Source organism: Gambusia affinis, linkage group LG19, assembly GCF_019740435.1.
Source record: "Gambusia affinis linkage group LG19, SWU_Gaff_1.0, whole genome shotgun sequence".
NCBI lineage: Eukaryota > Metazoa > Chordata > Actinopteri > Cyprinodontiformes > Poeciliidae > Gambusia > Gambusia affinis.
The window spans coordinates 23179958-23199715 of record NC_057886.1 but is presented as its reverse complement, the minus strand read 5'-3'; positions in this window follow the sequence as shown (position 1 = coordinate 23199715).

Here is a 19758-nt window from a genome sequence, read left to right as displayed (position 1 = left end):
TTGGAAAAGCAAACTTAGCAGCGCTTAATTAATTCATGTTTACGTGCCGGATTGTATAAAGGATTTAGAAGAGCTGCTTCCCGACTGCAAATATTTAATCACCTGGAGGGAAATTTTGCTTCGTTTTTAAATCAGGTGGTTTCATCAGAAGTAATCAGAGCTTAAAACAGCGATTCTGGTTTCAGAGAAAAAAACCCAGAGTTACTGCAGCTATTAGTACAGATTGTTCTGAAAACTTGGTTTGGTTCAGATTCAGATTGTTTTAGCTACATTTTTATTGCACAATTTGACAAATTTCATAAATTCCTGGATTGGAAATTTTGAAAAACTCCTCCGTATCAAAATTGATTTATCAAAACTGAAGGAAAACATAAAATAATCTAAACAAATTACATAAAGTGATAAACAGTTTTTTGTAATGCTGTAAACGGGTTCATGTGGTTGATTGACAGCACTAAGACCCGCCTCCTGGCTCTGATTGGTTGTTTTTTTACATTTTTCAGGCAGTGGCTCAGGGAGGAAGTGAAGGAGACAGATTATCTGTCATACACTGTAAAAACACAAAATCTAACCAAATGTTTTTGGTCTAGTTTCTACTGTTAGGACACTTGAAAATAAGACAAAATTAACTAATAAGTAACTTTTCATTGTCACAGCAAAACACTTTTTAAAAAAATACTTCACATCTTTTACATTACATACTTCAGGTTTAATATATTCTCATATCCAGTTTAACTGATTTATAAATGAAACAAAATGAAATCTCTGTAAGTGCAGCGTCTTCTGCTCCACATAAAAGCTTCGTCCTTGTGAGGACGCCGGTAACGGTACCATCTGCAGTCGGATCCATTCTGGATTTATTTACTGTGGCTGCTAGCTGGAGACCTGCGCTGCCCACAGGTGATCCCCGGCGCTGGAGGTGATGATGACTCCATAAAGCGGCTTTATTAAGTGTCAGCAGCAGAGAAGCAGAGTCCTGTTTCAGGGCTCTTGGCGCTCATTAACGGGTCACATGTTCCTCCGCCGTGCTGTGGCTGAAAGGTTTGCTTCACCTTGCTTGCTAATGGCAGCCGGTGAGCAGACGACAAGATAAGACAGGAATGCATTAAAGCAGAGCCAGCGGTTGTTTACCGCCTGTTTGGAGAGAAAAGAGCCGTTGAAAGTAGAAATGTGCCAGCGCTGCCTGTCTGCTCATCATTCACACCTGCTGGAGGTTTTCTGGGCATTTGGAAGACATCAGCATCCAGGTGTCGCCTCATCTTCTCCTGACAGATGGTTTTCTCTTAATTCCAGACAGATGCGGCTCGTTTTTAATAACCAAAGCGTCTTTAGCACCAACAGGGCTTAGCAGACGTCTTGGGGAGAGATCAGGGTCACCGGAGTGTGGAGGCCAAAACCGAAACCAAACCCAGTTATTAGTGCAGCTCAAAGAGCATAAAAACATTAAACAGGCAGGATCCGGTTCTGATGATCCGTTTTACTGGATGATAAACCGACCCACAGGTTATGGTGATAAACGATAATATTGTTGTTTGGAGACCATTTTATAGTAACACAATGGAAGAACATTTTCTCCAACTTTAAATTCAAATAAACATTTAACTCTGGAACCCGAAGACATTTTAATATTCTAAAGAAGTTTGGAAATCTGGAAGTTTGTTCCAGATTTGTGGTGCTTAGAAGCTGAATGCTGCTTCTCTATGTTTGGTTCTGGGGAATATTTAATTTGCCCTAAAACGAATATTTAATTTAGCCTAATACGAATATTTAATTATTCCTTTAATGGACAACGCAGAAAAAAAAGGATTCCATCAAGAAACCGAGGCTGAGATCCGGACCTGCTGTGTGAACGTAGACAGGTTTTCTGTTGCTTTCATATCCATGTCAGATTTTAATTTCTATAAAAACAAATATTTGATTTTATGAAGGCTGTAAAACCACTCTGGTACTCTAAAAGATCTACTTTAATGAATTTATCCTGCAGTTCCTGCTTCTCTTCTTCTCTTCACCGTTTATTCAGCATGTAGTTTAAATTCTTTGTTGGTTTTGCATGAAACAGATTTTTTTTTTTTTGCTCCAATCTCCTGAAACATGGTTTGAATATTCTCGCTGCGTCTGTCTGGGTGTCAGTTCATGATTTATAACCGTCACCACCAGCATGCAGATGAACGCAGGCGTCATGTTTACAATCAGTAGCAACGCGGCTCCGTGTTTGACCCGACCGGCTCTGCGCTCATTCTGCAATCCAACACGCCAACACATGAACTTATTTCGGATTTCATTTCCTTTTCCTTAAAGGGAAAATGAGACATTTGTTTGGGTGTCACGTGATTGTCTGAAAAGCTGCTTTACAGGCTTTTTCCTCCCAGTGGGAAACACTAATCCCTGCTTCGTTCACTTGTTTGAAATGACAGCCTCCGGGCGGAGCATTTGGTAAGAACTCTAGTTTCAGTATCGGCCTCCGAAATCCCATGCTGGTCTAATCCTAATCCACTCAGCGCTGCATCCACCGACCCTCAGGAGTCATGTCAGTTCACGTTCTTAATGGAGGAAGGAAATGACCAATATTGGATTGTAAACATGGATGAATGATTCATTTTCTCAGGCACAGATCCAGAAAGCATTTTTGACGCCATTTTCTGCAGCTGGAGGTTTTCTGTGGTTGGGTCAACAGTCCGACAGCTCCGGTTCATCGTCTCAGTTTGACCAATAAAACCAATAAAACCAGTAAAACCAGTAAAACCAGTAAATCAAATGATCACATGGTTCATCTTTTCCATTTAGATGATTGTCTCGTGTCTCTTTTGCTTCCAAAGACTGAAGGTTTTAATCTGCTCTGTTGGTCTCAACCAGCAACTTATAGAAGGGCAACTGTGTTTACAGAGACGTCAATGTTCAATAAATTTGATGTTTTCTTGATTATTTAGGATATTTCCAGTTCCAAAGTTGAATATTTGTTAGAAACTAAAGTTTATTGACCTTTGAGACGCCGTACCTCAAATGGTCTCTGAACATCGGTGCTGTTGTTTCTCGCAGTAACTTCTGGGACAGTTTATCCACGTTGACAGGTTTCTGGATGGCTGGTTTCTAATCTGGTCGACATGAAAGATGAGTGATTGTTGGAACTGATTTGATTTCAGCAAGTTAAATTTAAGACTTTTAAAAACCCTTTAATGGCGTCTTGAATGAAATTTAAGACCAAAAACCTTATAAACATGAAGAATGGCTCGGGATCTTCCTGCACTACAATGAAGCTTAGCAAAAACAATTTTCCCCTCATGCTAACTGGGGCTAACTGCTTTAGCACAACTTTAACACAACAGTCCAGCATCCAATCAGATCGGTGTGTGAAGCAGAAATTAACCCCTTGTGCTCCGAGAGAAGCTGCTTCATCGCTGTTGTTACAGCATGTAGCATGAGCGTCAGATTTACTGGCTACCAGAAACGCAATTCAAAGGTTCCAGCTCAGGACTTTTGTATGGAAGCCCATTTCTGCCATAAAATAATTTTTTTTTAATAATTTAGTCATAATTCTGAGATGCAAATTCATGATATTTAAAGTCATGTTTATGAGCCTCCTTGGAGAAATAAAGTGACTTTTTATCTCACAGTTATGATTTTGACTGTTGAAATTATGACTTTTAAACTCGAAAATATTGCTTCCTCTTGGTTTTTCTACTTTTGCTTGGCAGTAATGGACTTCCATACTTTTGTATGTGTAAAAAAAAATAAATAATCAAAGTGGAAATCAATAACTAAATTCATCATGGATTTCTGACACTATTATTATTATTATTATTATTATTATTATTATTATTATTATTATTATTATTATTATTATTATTATTATTATTATTATTATTATTGTGGATTATTTGTTAATTAACGTAAATACCAAATATTATCTTTGTTTTTTCCTTCATCTGTAGTTTCCAGATGACTTGTGTCAGAGTTAAACATAAATAAGATGTTAATAAGATGTTAAACATGAACTGGAACAAACTGGATTTGTGTGTTTGTTTGTATAAAACAGTTATTGGAAAATAAATAAAAAGTTTAACAAAAGCAAAAACCAAGCAGATCCGTTTTTAACAGCATGTGGAGGGAAGCCGGCTGCAGGAATCCGTAGGTTTTCCTCAGGATTCGTCCCGTTTCCTTGCTGGTCGTGGTCGGAGGCTGAGGCCGGCGGAGTTGAGGGATGACGGGTTTACCTGGTTCACCTGAGCCCAGGTGGTTCCACCGACCGCCGTGACGGGTCGGTTTATCATCCGCGCCTCCTGGGGGGCTGAAGGTCGGCCAGCAGCTCTTCCCATCCTTGGAGTTTGAGTTTCCTCCAAACTTTTTGAAGCTTTCTACACTTTTACCACCAGACAGACCAGAGGAGTCCAGACGTTTAGTCACACGGCCAAAATGGCCGAACGTGACGGACTTGAGGGCCAAAGACTTTATTTTTATCTACTCAGCAGTAAACTGAGCAAATAAACAAATGAAGTGGTCAGATTTGCTGCTAGAAATGTTTATGCAAATTAGTTTAAAAGTAACCAAATGGGGGAAAAAACAATTCAATCAATTCTGATCAATAAAGTCAGGATTTAAGCTGCTCTTACTGTGAAAATACTTGTTTGTTTTAGGCCGAGTTTATTAAATTAATTAAAAACAGATTTCAGTGCTGCAAAGTTTTGCTTTTGAGTAAAAGTCACTTTTTGCAAGAAAATGCCCAAAATTGAGATATTTAAAGTAAATAATAAAATACTTTGTGTTGTAACAAAGCTGGATGAAATTTGCAGTAAAACTTCAGGTTTCTTCTCAGCTGAAGACTGAATCTGTTAAATGATACAGTCTGAATGTTTAACATTTCTTTCATTTCACCCTAACCCAGGAAGCAGAATACTCGTTAAGTTTGAGTCGGTTTCTTTGGGGTGAATTCAGCTGTTAACAAGCTGCAGGCCTGTTAGGTTCAATATTTAATATTTAACTGCCCTCCACGGGGCAACAGAGGAATCATCATTCCTAATAAGAGAATCTAAAGTTAACTGTTCAGTTTGGTGGCAGAAAAAAACAATAAATTTATATTTAACCATTAAATTATTCTCACCTGACTTGAAATTGGTCATTTTTAAGTTATTTACATTTAATTTTATAATTGTTCCAATTTTAAGATGCTATTTTTAACTTTTATTTATTTTCTATGATGCTTGAAAATCGAATATTTACTTCTCTTCGTGTGTTGTAACTTACAGGAGCATTTACAGCTAACGAAAGCTGAAATGTCAGACAATAAAAATGTTTTAATTAGCAGTTCTTACAGCCGTTAGGGAGATTTTCAGTTGACATTAAGGTCCTGCACAGGGAGGGTCAGAAACAGAAGGTCACAGAGTGTTACATTCATGAGGAAGTTGAGTGGAAGGAAAAACTGTGACAGAAACAACAAAAGAGGAGCCAGAGCTTGAAGAACCATCACACACAGATGTATGAAAAATGGTTTGCAACTATTACAGACAGTTTCTATTTCATTGTTTGGACTTTTTTTCTTTGAAAACTTAAATTTTGAGTTAAACATTTTGAGACTGAAGAGTTACGGAGATAAAAACTAAAAGCAATAAAAAAACAACAACTTAGAGTTCAGGAAGACAGAAAAGAAGAAAGGAAAGGAAAGGAAACAAAAGGAAAGGAAAGGAAAGGAAAGGAAAGGAAATGAGCCTCTTTTTGCTCTGCTTTTCTAACCGTCTTATTGATGTTTTGTTAAACTGTCATTATAAAACCAGGGATTAAAGATGGCGTTCCTCAAGGCTCCATTCTCAGGTCCCATCAATTCATCCAAATCTTTCACCAAATTCTGCCAACATTTTCTCAAAGAGCGACCAGAACAAAGCGTTGCTGGATGTTTTCGTCTCATTTTCTGCAGGTTATCGTAGCGAACCGCGGTCCAGGTGTAATTCACAGTCGGGTTTCTGCTCCTGAACTGCAGCTCACCTCTGAGTCTAAGGAAGATATGATGTGCATACTGTCATAAATCCTCTTAATATTGCAGGACGGCTCTGTTAAAACGACCCTGCAGTCAATGTCAGCGAGGGACGTTGAGGTTTCTCATCGACCGCGGCGGCCTCGTGTCAAACCCGCCCGCCGTCCCTCTGCGGCTGTTTCTGCCTCATCGCTCTGTGGCGGCTAAGCTGCTGTCACTTCCACCATTTTGCATTCAGGTGGTGAATCCTAATGAGGGACGTGGAGGTGACTCTGCAGCCGCCTCTGCTCTGCTGTCTGACCGCATCAATCCTCGCTTTGTCACCGGATCCTCGGCGGGCCGGCCCCTTCTGGAAGACCCACAGAAACATCCAATTTAATGTGGCGAAAAGATTTAAACCACTTTCCACAATAATATCAATAAAAAAGTTTTAGAATGTTTCCAGCATTTCCAGCTGATCTAAAGCTCAACAGAAGCACATTTTTTCTGCCTTGTGGCTTTTGACTGCAATAATTCTCAATATTAGTCTTAAATGAATTTGTGTTGAAATTATTAAAGTATTTAATACAGATATAAAGGCCTGACACAATATCAGATTTTACTGGACGATAAATTGTCCCAGAAGTTATTGTGATAAATAATAACATTGTTGTTTTTAAATTATTTTCAAGTAATAAATTGATAATAGTATAAAAACACATTCTCAAAGATATATAAGTATATAAATATAATGTGCAGCAGAGAAAGTTCCAGTTTTGTTTGTTTTCCAGTTCGTTAAAAATCTCTGGATTGTGAAAATCTCCTGAGTTCAGAAGGAACTGAGAGCGAAATGTCGCATTTACTGGACCTGATTTAGTCGGGCTGCGTTCCTGTGGCAGAAACATGAATGTGTTAATGATGGAAACATGAATGTGTTAATGATGGAAACATGAATGTGTTAATGATGGAAACATGAATGTGTTAATGATGGAAACATGAATGTGTTAATGATGGAAACATGAATGTTAATGATGGAAACATGAATGTGTTAATGATGGAAACATGAATGTGTTAATGATGGAAACATGAATGTGTTAATGATAGAAACATGAATGTGTTAATGATGGAAACATGAATGTGTTAATGATGGAAACATGAATGTGTTAATGATGGAAACATGAATGTGTTAATGATGGAAACATGAATGTGTTAATGATGGAAACATGAATGTGTTAATGATAGAAACATGAATGTGTTAATGATGGAAACATGAATGTGTTAATGATGGAAACATGAATGTGTTAATGATGGAAACATGAATGTGTTAATGATGGAAACATGAATGTGTTAATGATGGAAACATGAATGTGTTAATGATGGAAACATGAATGTGTTAATGATGGAAACATGAATGTGTTAATGATGGAAACATGAATGTGTTAATGATGGAAACATGAATGTGTTAATGATGGAAACATGAATGTGTTAATGATGGAAACATGAATGTGTTAATGATGGAAACATGAATGTGTTAATGATAGAAACATGAATGTGTTAATGATGGAAACATGAATGTGTTAATGATGGAAACATGAATGTGTTAATGATGGAAACATGAATGTGTTAATGATGGAAACATGAATGTGTTAATGATGGAAACATGAATGTGTTAATGATAGAAACATGAATGTGTTAATGATGGAAACATGAATGTGTGATGGAAACATGAATGTGTTAATGATGGAAACATGAATGTTAATGATGGAAACATGAATGTGTTAATGATGGAAACATGAATGTGTTAATGATGGAAACATGAATGTGTTAATGATGGAAACATGAATGTGTTAATGATGGAAACTTGAATCAGTTAATGATGGAAACATGAATGTGTTAATGATAGAAACATGAATGTGTTAATGATGGAAACATGAATGTGTTAATGATGGAAACATGAATGTGTTAATGATGGAAACATGAATGTGTTAATGATGGAAACATGAATGTGTTAATGATAGAAACATGAATGTGTTAATGATGGAAACATTAATGTGTTAATGATGGAAACATGAATGTGTTAATGATGGAAACATGAATGTGTTAATGATGGAAACATGAATGTGTTAATGATGGAAACATGAATGTGTTAATGATGGAAACATGAATGTGTTAATGATGGAAACATGAATGTGGATGGAAACATGAATGTGTTAATGATGGAAACATGAATGTGTTAATGATGGAAACATGAATGTGTTAATGATGGAAACATGAATGTGTTAATGATGGAAACATGAATGTGTTAATGATGGAAACATGAATGTGTTAATGATGGAAACATGAATGTGTTAATGATGGAAACATGAATGTGTTAATGATGGAAACATGAATGTGTTAATGATGGAAACATGAATGTGTTAATGATGGAAACATGAATGTGTTAATGATGGAAACATGAATGTGTTAATGATGGAAACATGAATGTGTTAATGATGGAAACATGAATGTGTGATGGAAACATGAATGTGTTAATGATGGAAACATGAATGTGTTAATGATGGAAACATGAATGTGTTAATGATGGAAACATGAATGTGTTAATGATGGAAACATGAATGTGTTAATGATGGAAACATGAATGTGTTAATGATGGAAACATGAATGTGTTAATGATGGAAACATGAATGTGTTAATGATGGAAACATGAATGTGTTAATGGTGGAATCAGGAATGTGTTAATGATGGAAAAAAGAATGTGTTAATGATGGAAACATGAATGTGTTAATGATGGAAACATGAATGTGTTAATGATGGAAACATGAATGTGTTAATGATGGAAACATGAATGTGTTAATGATGGAAACATGAATGTGTTAATGGCAGAAACATGAATGTGTTAATGATGGAAACATGAATGTGTTAATGATGGAAACATGAATGTGTTAATGATGAAAACATGAATGTGTTAATGATGGAAACATGAATGTGTTAATGATGGAAACATGAATGTGTTAATGATGGAAACATGAATGTGTTAATGATAGAAACATGAATGTGTTAATGATGGAAACATGAATGTGTTAATGATGGAAACATGAATGTGTTAATGATGGAAACATGAATGTGTTAATGATAGAAACATGAATGTGTTAATGATGGAAACATGAATGTGTTAATGATGGAAACATGAATGTGTTAATGATGGAAACATGAATGTGTTAATGATGGAAACATGAATGTGTTAATGATAGAAACATGAATGTGTTAATGATGGAAACATGAATGTGTGTGGAAACATGAATGTGTTAATGATGGAAACATGAATGTGTTAATGATGGAAACATGAATGTGTTAATGATGGAAACATGAATGTGTTAATGATGGAAACATGAATGTGTTAATGATAGAAACATGAATGTGTTAATGATGGAAACATGAATGTGTTAATGATGGAAACATGAATGTGTTAATGATGGAAACATGAATGTGTTAATGATAGAAACATGAATGTGTTAATGATGGAAACATGATTGTGTTAATGATGGAAACATGAATGTGTTAATGATGGAAACATGAATGTGTTAATGATGGAAACATGAATGTGTTAATGATAGAAACATGAATGTGTTAATGGCAGAAACATGAATGTGTTAATGATGGAAACATGAATGTGTTAATGATGGAAACATGAATGTGTTAATGATGGAAACATGAATGTGTTAATGATGGAAACATGAATGTGTTAATGATGGAAACATGAATGTGTTAATGATAGAAACATGAATGTGTTAATGATGGAAACATGAATGTGTTAATGATGGAAACATGAATGTGTTAATGATGGAAACATGAATGTGTTAATGATGGAAACATGAATGTGTTAATGATAGAAACATGAATGTGTTAATGATGGAAACATGAATGTGTTAATGATGGAAACATGAAAGTGTTAATGATAGAAACATGAATGTGTTAATGATGGAAACATGAATGTGTTAATGATGGAAACATGAATGTGTTAATGATGGAAACATGAATGTGTTAATGATGGAAACATGAATGTGTTAATGATAGAAACATGAATGTGTTAATGATGGAAACATGAATGTGTTAATGATGGAAACATGAATGTGTTAATGATGGAAACATGAATGTGTTAATGATGGAAACATGAATGTGTTAATGGCAGAAACATGAATGTGTTAATGATGGAAACATGAATGTGTTAATGATGGAAACATGAATGTGTTAATGATGGAAACATGAATGTGTTAATGATGGAAACATGAATGTGTTAATGATGGAAACATGAATGTGTTAATGATGGAAACATGAATGTGTTAATGATAGAAACATGAATGTGTTAATGATGGAAACATGAATGTGTTAATGATGGAAACATGAATGTGTTAATGATGGAAACATGAATGTGTTAATGATAGAAACATGAATGTGTTAATGATGGAAACATGAATGTGTTAATGATGGAAACATGAATGTGTTAATGATGGAAACATGAATGTGTTAATGATGGAAACATGAATGTGTTAATGATGGAAACATGAATGTGTGATGGAAACATGAATGTGTTAATGATGGAAACATGAATGTGTTAATGATGGAAACATGAATGTGTTAATGATGGAAACATGAATGTGTTAATGATGGAAACATGAATGTGTTAATGATAGAAACATGAATGTGTTAATGATGGAAACATGAATGTGTTAATGATGGAAACATGAATGTGTTAATGATGGAAACATGAATGTGTTAATGATAGAAACATGAATGTGTTAATGATGGAAACATGAATGTGTTAATGATGGAAACATGAATGTGTTAATGATGGAAACATGAATGTGTTAATGATGGAAACATGAATGTGTTAATGATGGAAACATGAATGTGTTAATGATGGAAACATGAATGTGTTAATGATGGAAACATGAATGTGTTAATGATGGAAACATGAATGTGTTAATGATGGAAACATGAATGTGTTAATGATAGAAACATGAATGTGTTAATGATGGAAACATGAATGTGTTAATGATGGAAACATGAATGTGTTAATGATGGAAACATGAATGTGTTAATGATAGAAACATGAATGTGTTAATGATGGAAACATGAATGTGTTAATGATGGAAACATGAATGTGTTAATGATGGAAACATGAATGTGTTAATGATGGAAACATGAATGTGTTAATGATGGAAACATGAATGTGTTAATGATGGAAACATGAATGTGTTAATGATGGAAACATGAATGTGTTAATGATGGAAACATGAATGTGTTAATGATGGAAACATGAATGTGTTAATGATGGAAACATGAATGTGTTAATGATGGAAACATGAATGTGTTAATGATGGAAACATGAATGTGTTAATGATGGAAACATGAATGTGTTAATGATGGAAACATGAATGTGTTAATGATGGAAACATGAATGTGTTAATGATGGAAACATGAATGTGTTAATGGCAGAAACATGAATGTGTTAATGATGGAAACATGAATGTGTTAATGATGGAAACATGAATGTGTTAATGATGGAAACATGAATGTGTTAATGATGGAAACATGAATGTGTTAATGATGGAAACATGAATGTGTTAATGATGGAAACATGAATGTGTTAATGATGGAAACATGAATGTGTTAATGATGGAAACATGAATGTGTTAATGATGGAAACATGAATGTGTTAATGATGGAAACATGAATGTGTTAATGATGGAAACATGAATGTGTTAATGATGGAAACATGAATGTGTTAATGATGGAAACATGAATGTGTTAATGATGGAAACATGAATGTGTTAATGATGGAAACATGAATGTGTTAATGATGGAAACATGAATGTGTTAATGATGAAAACATGAATGTGTTAATGGCAGAAACATGAATGTGTTAATGATGGAAACATGAATGTGTTAATGATGGAAACATGAATGTGTTAATGATGAAAACATGAATGTGTTAATGGCAGAAACATGAATGTGTTAATGATGGAAACATGAATGTGTTAATGATGGAAACATGAATGAGTTAATGATGAAAACATGAATGTGTTAATGGCAGAAACATGAATGTGTTAATGATAGAAACATGAATGTGTTAATGATGGAAACATGAATGTGTTAATGGCAGAAACATGAATGTGTTAATGATGGAAACATGAATGTGTTAATGATGGAAACATGAATGTGTTAATGATGAAAACATGAATGTGTTAATGGCAGAAACATGAATGTGTTAATGATGGAAACATGAATGTGTTAATGATGGGAACATGAATGTGTTAATGATGAAAACATGAATGTGTTAATGGCAGAAACATGAATGTGTTAATGATAGAAACATGAATGTGTTAATGATGAAAACATGAATGTGTTAATGGCAGAAACATGAATGTGTTAATGATGGAAACATGAATGTGTTAATGATGGAAACATGAATGTGTTAATGATGAAAACATGAATGTGTTAATGGCAGAAACATGAATGTGTTAATGATAGAAACATGAATGTGTTAATGATGGAAACATGAATGTGTTAATGGCAGAAACATGAATGTGTTAATGATGGAAACATGAATGTGTTAATGATGGAAACATGAATGTGTTAATGATGAAAACATGAATGTGTTAATGGCAGAAACATGAATGTGTTAATGATGGAAACATGAATGTGTTAATGATGGAAACATGAATGTGTTAATGATGAAAACATGAATGTGTTAATGGCAGAAACATGAATGTGTTAATGATAGAAACATGAATGTGTTAATGATGAAAACATGAATGTGTTAATGATGGAAACATGAATGTGTTAATGATGGAAACATGAATGTGTTAATGATGGAAACATGAATGTGTTAATGATGGAAACATGAATGTGTTAATGATGGAAACATGAATGTGTTAATGATGGAAACATGAATGTGTTAATGATAGAAACATGAATGTGTTAATGATGGAAACATGAATGTGTTAATGATAGAAACATGAATGTGTTAATGATGGAAACATGAATGTGTTAATGATGGAAACATGAATGTGTTAATGATGGAAACATGAATGTGATGGAAACATGAATGTGTTAATGATGGAAACATGAATGTGTTAATGATGGAAACATGAATGTGTTAATGATGGAAACATGAATGTGTTAATGATGGAAACATGAATGTGTTAATGATGGAAACATGAATGTGTTAATGATGGAAACATGAATGTGTTAATGGTGGAAACATGAATGTGTTAATGATGGAAACATGAATGTGTTAATGATGGAAACATGAATGTGTTAATGATGGAAACATGAATGTGTTAATGATGGAAACATGAATGTGTTAATGATGGAAACATGAATGTGTTAATGGCAGCAGCTCCTCACTGTTCTGCCTGCAGAACCTCTCAACAGCGTTTCCTCTCCGTTTTCCTGTCCGCTGGATTTGTTACAGTTTGATCTCTGTTCAACCTGTAAGTTCGTGTTGAAGAGAAAAAACTTCCTCAGTAGCGGTGAAGTGATGTTCTTGTTTCTGCGACGGTCGGCAGAATCACGTCCACTGATTCCAAATCCAACTGTTCCTGGACGAAATGGGAATCAGCTGCTCCGTCGTTCCTCCATCGTCTGCTGGGATTCTGAGGCAGTCAGTCATTTTACATTTTTATTTTTACAGTAATTTTGAAGTGTGGATCAGTAATTTTTTACAAGTTTGTTGTCAAGAGCTGCTGATAGTAACTAAAAGAGTAACCTGTAATCTAACTTAGTTACTCTCCAGGTCATATAACCAATAATCTAACCAGGTTACTTTTTTAAGGAGTAATCACTAATCCGATTAAAGTTACTTTTTCAAGATAACATTTCCTCATCCTGTTGTTCATGTTGTTCATGAGGAAATGTTTGATGATGTAGCTGTTGATCATAAACAGAAATGTTGGCTTCATTGATATTCTGCTGGTTGTTCATGCAGCAGCAGCTTCCATCTGTTTCTCTCTGCATCCATTCAGATCTGGATTCATCCACATGCTTGACTGACCTGAGATCCTGCAGCTTATCCCAGTCTGCTTCATCTTCCGTCCAACATATCTGGACTTTCCAGACGTTCCCTAAGCAGTTAAATACAGAAGAATGTGGTTTTGGAAACGTATAGAAAGATTTTACAGAAAACGGGTTTGGAGTGGCGCTGGATGCTGCTGTGGATTTGGATGTTTTCCCCCAATTAAAACCAGATTCCACAAACTTTTTCTTTCTATTATTTATTTTCTCACAAGTTCAAATTCAGTCTGTTGCTGCAGCTTTGAAATTTTTCAGGAGCGTCATTTTGGGATTCAGGTCCTTCCTGCTACATCTTCTGCAACCATCTGATTCAGTCCTCCGCTGTGGACGGACGGACGGACGGACGGATTGTTCCTCAGCAGAAATATATTTATAGTGACTGTTTTTGAGTTTCCACTCTGTGATTTCCAGCAGCTTCACTTCTTTCTCTGATTGCAAATAAATAAAACTTCAAGTTAACTGAACTGAGAATAATTAAATACCCAACATGGAGAAATTAGACGTTAACATCGTTTTAACATCTAATTAAATCATGGTTTTAATTAAAATGGTTTTAATTAAAACATGGTTTTAATTAGACGTGTTGGGAATCTGGAGCTAAACTGAAAATGGACAAATCTGCAAAGCAACTTGCATCATGCATTTACTCACAATTATGCATGAGTAAAATGCACAAAGGCACCTGTTGCCATGGTGATTCCCAAAATCGAGACGTTTTTCCATCATTGACTTTATTCCTAACGTTGCAGTGTTTTTTCCAACATTGTGACATTTTATAATATCGACTTTATTTCTAATGTCATTTTCCTTATTACTCAACATTTTGACAAAAACAGAAGTCATGTGGAGATGAAGCTGAGCTCATGAAAGGTTTAAATCTAAATATTTCAGAATAATTTAAAGGGTCAGAATATAAATATCTCAGCTCCACAGACTGGTTTTAAAACGTTGACACTGTTTTCCATGAATGTCAATTCTCAAATAAATTTTCCTTTCTTCTCCTTCTTCTTTAATTTTGGATGAAACTGAAGCTGGAATCTTGCAAAGCCTTTCAGTTTTTCCATCTGATGAATTGATTTCTCCCTCCAGCAGCTGAAGTCGGCCCTGTTGAACATCTGTTCCTCTGGTTTCCTCAGTTAAGTCCTCGTTTCACAGATCCGTCATTAATTTCTTCCATCTTCGCCGCCTTGTCCTTGGTCCAGGTCAGTCCTGCCGGAGTCCAAATTGATAACAGGCTTTAGATGTCGTTTTTAATTAGTCTCCAGGTGCCTTGTTTTTTATCCCGGCCCGGTGTCGTCTCTCCATGGCTGCGCTCCATTACTGCCAGCCTTGGCCTTCGGTTCTGCTGCTGCCCGGCCGGCCAGCCGGACCGGCCGTGATGGACAAACCCGGTGAGGTTTCGACTAACTTTTTTATTTTTAAATGTTGATGCTTTCACTCCCTTCACCTGTTTGGAGGAAACATGTCACCATAAATCCCAATATTTTGGTTTCAGGAAGTCAAACCAAGCTTTGTTTTAATCAATAATGGGCCTGTTGCAACAAACAATAAATCAATTAATTATATGAGAAATTAAAACGAGCTCAATAATTTCCATTTGTATTATTTTTCTTCTATTCTCTCTTTTTCTACCAAAAACTGGATGATAAAGTTTTCAGTCTCAACTGGGCAGTTTTGTTTCCAGAGACTTCATAATTCATTTAATTTTGGATATTTAAAATGTCTTTCAGTTCCAGTATTAAAGATTGATTAGAATTTAAAGTGTATTGATCTTTGAAGAATGTGTTCATGCAACTTAAAAATGACCTCAAAGCAACATTATGGTTTAACGTCTGGGACCGTTTGTTGTCCAGTAAAATGTGTTATTGTGATGAGAAGATGACACAAAGTTCATCACCAGCAGGGAAAGACAAAATAAAACCCCAGGAAAAGTGAAATATCACTTTAATATCTGGTCCATTCAGCTGTCCGGGTCGACCCGGGCCTCTCCTTTGTCCCTTTGATTAACAGTGATCCCAGTAATCGTCTGCAAGCTTCCCAAGGACCAGTAGATGTGTTTACTGCTGCTATTTACAGAGACATGACGCGACATGTTTGTCCTGCCTCTGGACCCGTCCTGAGATTTACTCTCCTGTCGTTTCTATCGTGGGCGAGCAGCGCTGCTGTCATCCCCGTGAGAGTTTGGTGCTTAAATCTCTGCTGATGTTTTTTTTCTCTGTTTGTGGGCAGTTAGCACTGGATGCTGGACGTCCTCTGGATCCGCTGCGTTCGGTTACGATGGATCCTGGATGGAGCCATGACAGTGAGAAGCGACGCTGAAAGGTTGAATTGTTGGGAGAAACACTGAATCCACACGCAGCCGTCAGACATCGGGGAAAACAAATGCATTTTTATGCATTTTGGCCTTTCATCCAACAAAAATGATTTATAAAAACTGCAACCCCAGTGGAAATTTGACAGAACTCTGTATTTGTGCTTGAGAAAACAGATTTTTTTGGATTCTGTGCATCACAACAAATATTGTGACAATATATTCTTGCTTTGACAGGATTCCCATCAATATCGTCTTACATTTTGATAACTTTGTTACCCATTCATACAAAGGAACCTCCTGGACTCCTAACAGGAACTTAGTTTTCTTTGAATCCATATAACTGATTAATAAAAAAAATAAAATAATTCATGTGAAGGCAGCGTATTGTCCGGTCTCTGCTCGGTGTAATTCCACTTCCTCTGATATTAAAGCCTGTTTGTCTCCCTCCCACTGTGAGCAGAATATTAATCCAGATCATCAGGCTCCCAATCCGAAGGCCACACTGTAAATCCACCGCCTGGTTCTGCCGGAGGACAGAGGTCGTTACTGCGGCTCATCGCGCCGCTAAGTGACCAGAGTCGTTTGGAAATAACCCAAACGACTTTCCCCTTTACCTTTTAGCTTCAGGGCAGCGAGGGAAACCCAGAGATGAGAAGAAACTTTAAGGAACCAGAACTGGTGAAACCAACAAACCACCCAACAAAGAGCTCAGCCTGAAATGAGCCTGTGATGCTAAGTGGGATTCATTACATCCAAGTTATTATCAGCAGCATCAACCCCAATGACAAGAAGGTCCGTTTGGACCGAGTCAGGGCAGTAATTATGGGATATCTGCGCCGGTTGAAGAGATTACAGCTGGAGACTGAAATATTTATAAACCTGAGAAAACTTTACCTGGACGATAAAATGTCCCAGAAATTATTACGATAAGCAATAATATTGGTATTTTGAGACAATTTTCAGCTAATTTAATAATGATAATGGCTTATTGTATCCCCAATTAAAGTTAAAATAAAACCCTTATATTTCTAAAAACATTTAGCACTGGATGAACTGGAAAACATTGTAATAATAATTAAAATGGATTAAGAAGACTTGATAACCAAAATAGCATTTATCATTCAGCATTGACAGGGAAAACAGGCAGGAAGTGAAAACTGGCAAAAGTTTACGTTTCAGAAAATGAATTATTTTCAGTCGAAGTGGAGCATCTCTGTAACGATTGTTGTCCAAATTATTTTAATTTACTTAACTGATTGCTTGTGTTAAAATGCAATACTGAACACAGAGATATCTGAAATCTGTAGCTGTTGAATCTGATGTGATGAAGTTTTTATAGAAACTAAACAATAAAAAGACAGGGTCTGAGGAATGAAGCCACACTGGAAGAGAGAACTGCTGTTTGCACAGAAAATGTGTTTTTGATTTGATGAAACTTCCTGCAGATCAAACAGCAACTGATGCAAGAGTCGGTCTAAATAACAATCCAACTTGTTTCCCCTCTTCTTCATGTGTTTTGGGATTTGTTTCTGGCCAGAGCGGCTCTGCAGCTCCTTTGGTTTCCTGTCAGTCGGAGTGAAACGGCGCCTGGTGCTTTGGGAGGAAAGACGGAGCGAGCCGGACGGAGCGGAGAGCAGACAGACGGCAGCTCCGTCCTGCCTGCTCTCTACTGGGAGGCCTGCTGCTAATTGTGTAGGAGGAAAAAGATTGTTTGAGCCATAAGGAGGAGCGGTTTGTTAACCTGGAGGCCAGACTGCACAATGGGAATTTGTCTTGCATAAAAAGTCCTTCAATTAAATTTGATTGCAGTCGTTCTTAGTTTTCACGTCTGTTTAATCAAACTTCTGAACATTCGACCTGCAGGACGATGTTTCAACCTGGGAGAGAAGCCATGAAAGGTCACTGCTGAAGAAGCTGGCTGCATTCCGGCATATTAATGCTGGAAAACCTAGTGGAAGGAAAAAGTGTGGTAGAAAAAGGAGCGGAAGTAACATGGAAATTCTCAAGGAGTGGATTTAAAGCATCAGATTCCAGCACATTGGACCAGACCTGTCGCAGAGAGCAACAAATCAATTAATCCCATAAAAATGAAAACAGAGTGAATATTTCTATTTGCATGATTTATAGATTTTATCGAAAACTGGATGATAAGAAGTTTCTTCTGGTGTTTTGGTCTCAAATGTCTTTTTTTTGGACAATTTTGTTTACATTTTGTTTATAATTTTATTTATTGTTTCTGTTGTTTTGTTTATTTATTTTGGATATTTAAAATGTTCATTAGATGTTCTTGCTTTATTATATTACTACCCTCATAGATAAAAACATTATCATCGTTTATCGCAATAATTTTTTTGTACAATTTATCGTCCAGCAAAATTTGTCATAAGAAATAACAACCTTTGTTGTTGAAGTAATATGTTTTATGTTCATATTACTTCAAAATGGTCTCAAAAACAATATTATCACTTATCTGTATATTATTATACAATTTATGGTCCAATTTATTTGGCATATTAACCCTGAATCCCTCTGATCTGATTTTACCGTCTAATTATGTCAGATTACTTACCAGGAAACTCAGATTTGAAATTTTGCAGACATTAGGGCTTGTGCATGAATCCTTCTCTGACGTCTCGTCTTGGAGGAGCCATCGATCCTCCATCGATGCTTCTGGGAAAGTTTACAGTGTGAAGACATAAAAGTGAAATGAGTCTCTGGCGCAGAGGGAGAGCGACTCGTTTTCAGCTGATAAAAAGGCCATTTCTCCTCTCCCCTTTTGCTTCTTTTATTTACCGCAAAGCATAAAGCGATAGAAAAATGTGTTTTTCATGAGAGCTCTGAGTCACTTTTATTGCCTGATAGTTTAGCCATTAGTTTTTTCACTCTTACGCTCACTTTCTCCCCTCGTGACTGCACCGGTTTATCGCCAGATATTTTTCACTCCTGACGTTAAACTGGATCGATTTTGTTGTTTATCCAACCCTGTTTGTCAGGAGTAAAACTTTCTGCCGGTCCGTTCTCTCTGTCTCATCTTACAGAGTATAACAATTTATATCAACACGGCTTCGTCGTCGCCACAAAATAAAAAGTCATTTTCATCCAGCTGAGAAATTGCTAAAGTTAAATAACTTTGTTTTTTCTTTTATACTTAATTTGCTCCAAGTTTGATCAAGAGAAGCTGAAGACTGAAGCTCTCGAGTCGATGATGCTGAAATGTCACTAAGACAAAAGTCGATCCTCGTTTCCGCCGGATCCAGCTGAGGTAATTGGATGTAGAAGAATTTAGTTAAGACTCCTTTTCTAATGAGATTTTCCTTCCTGCTTGTTGAGAAAAACTTTGATTTAAGGGGAAACTGTTTATCAAGCCGTTTGAAATAAAACATTTTTCTAAATTTGCACAACATCTGGAACAAATTTACGATGATTT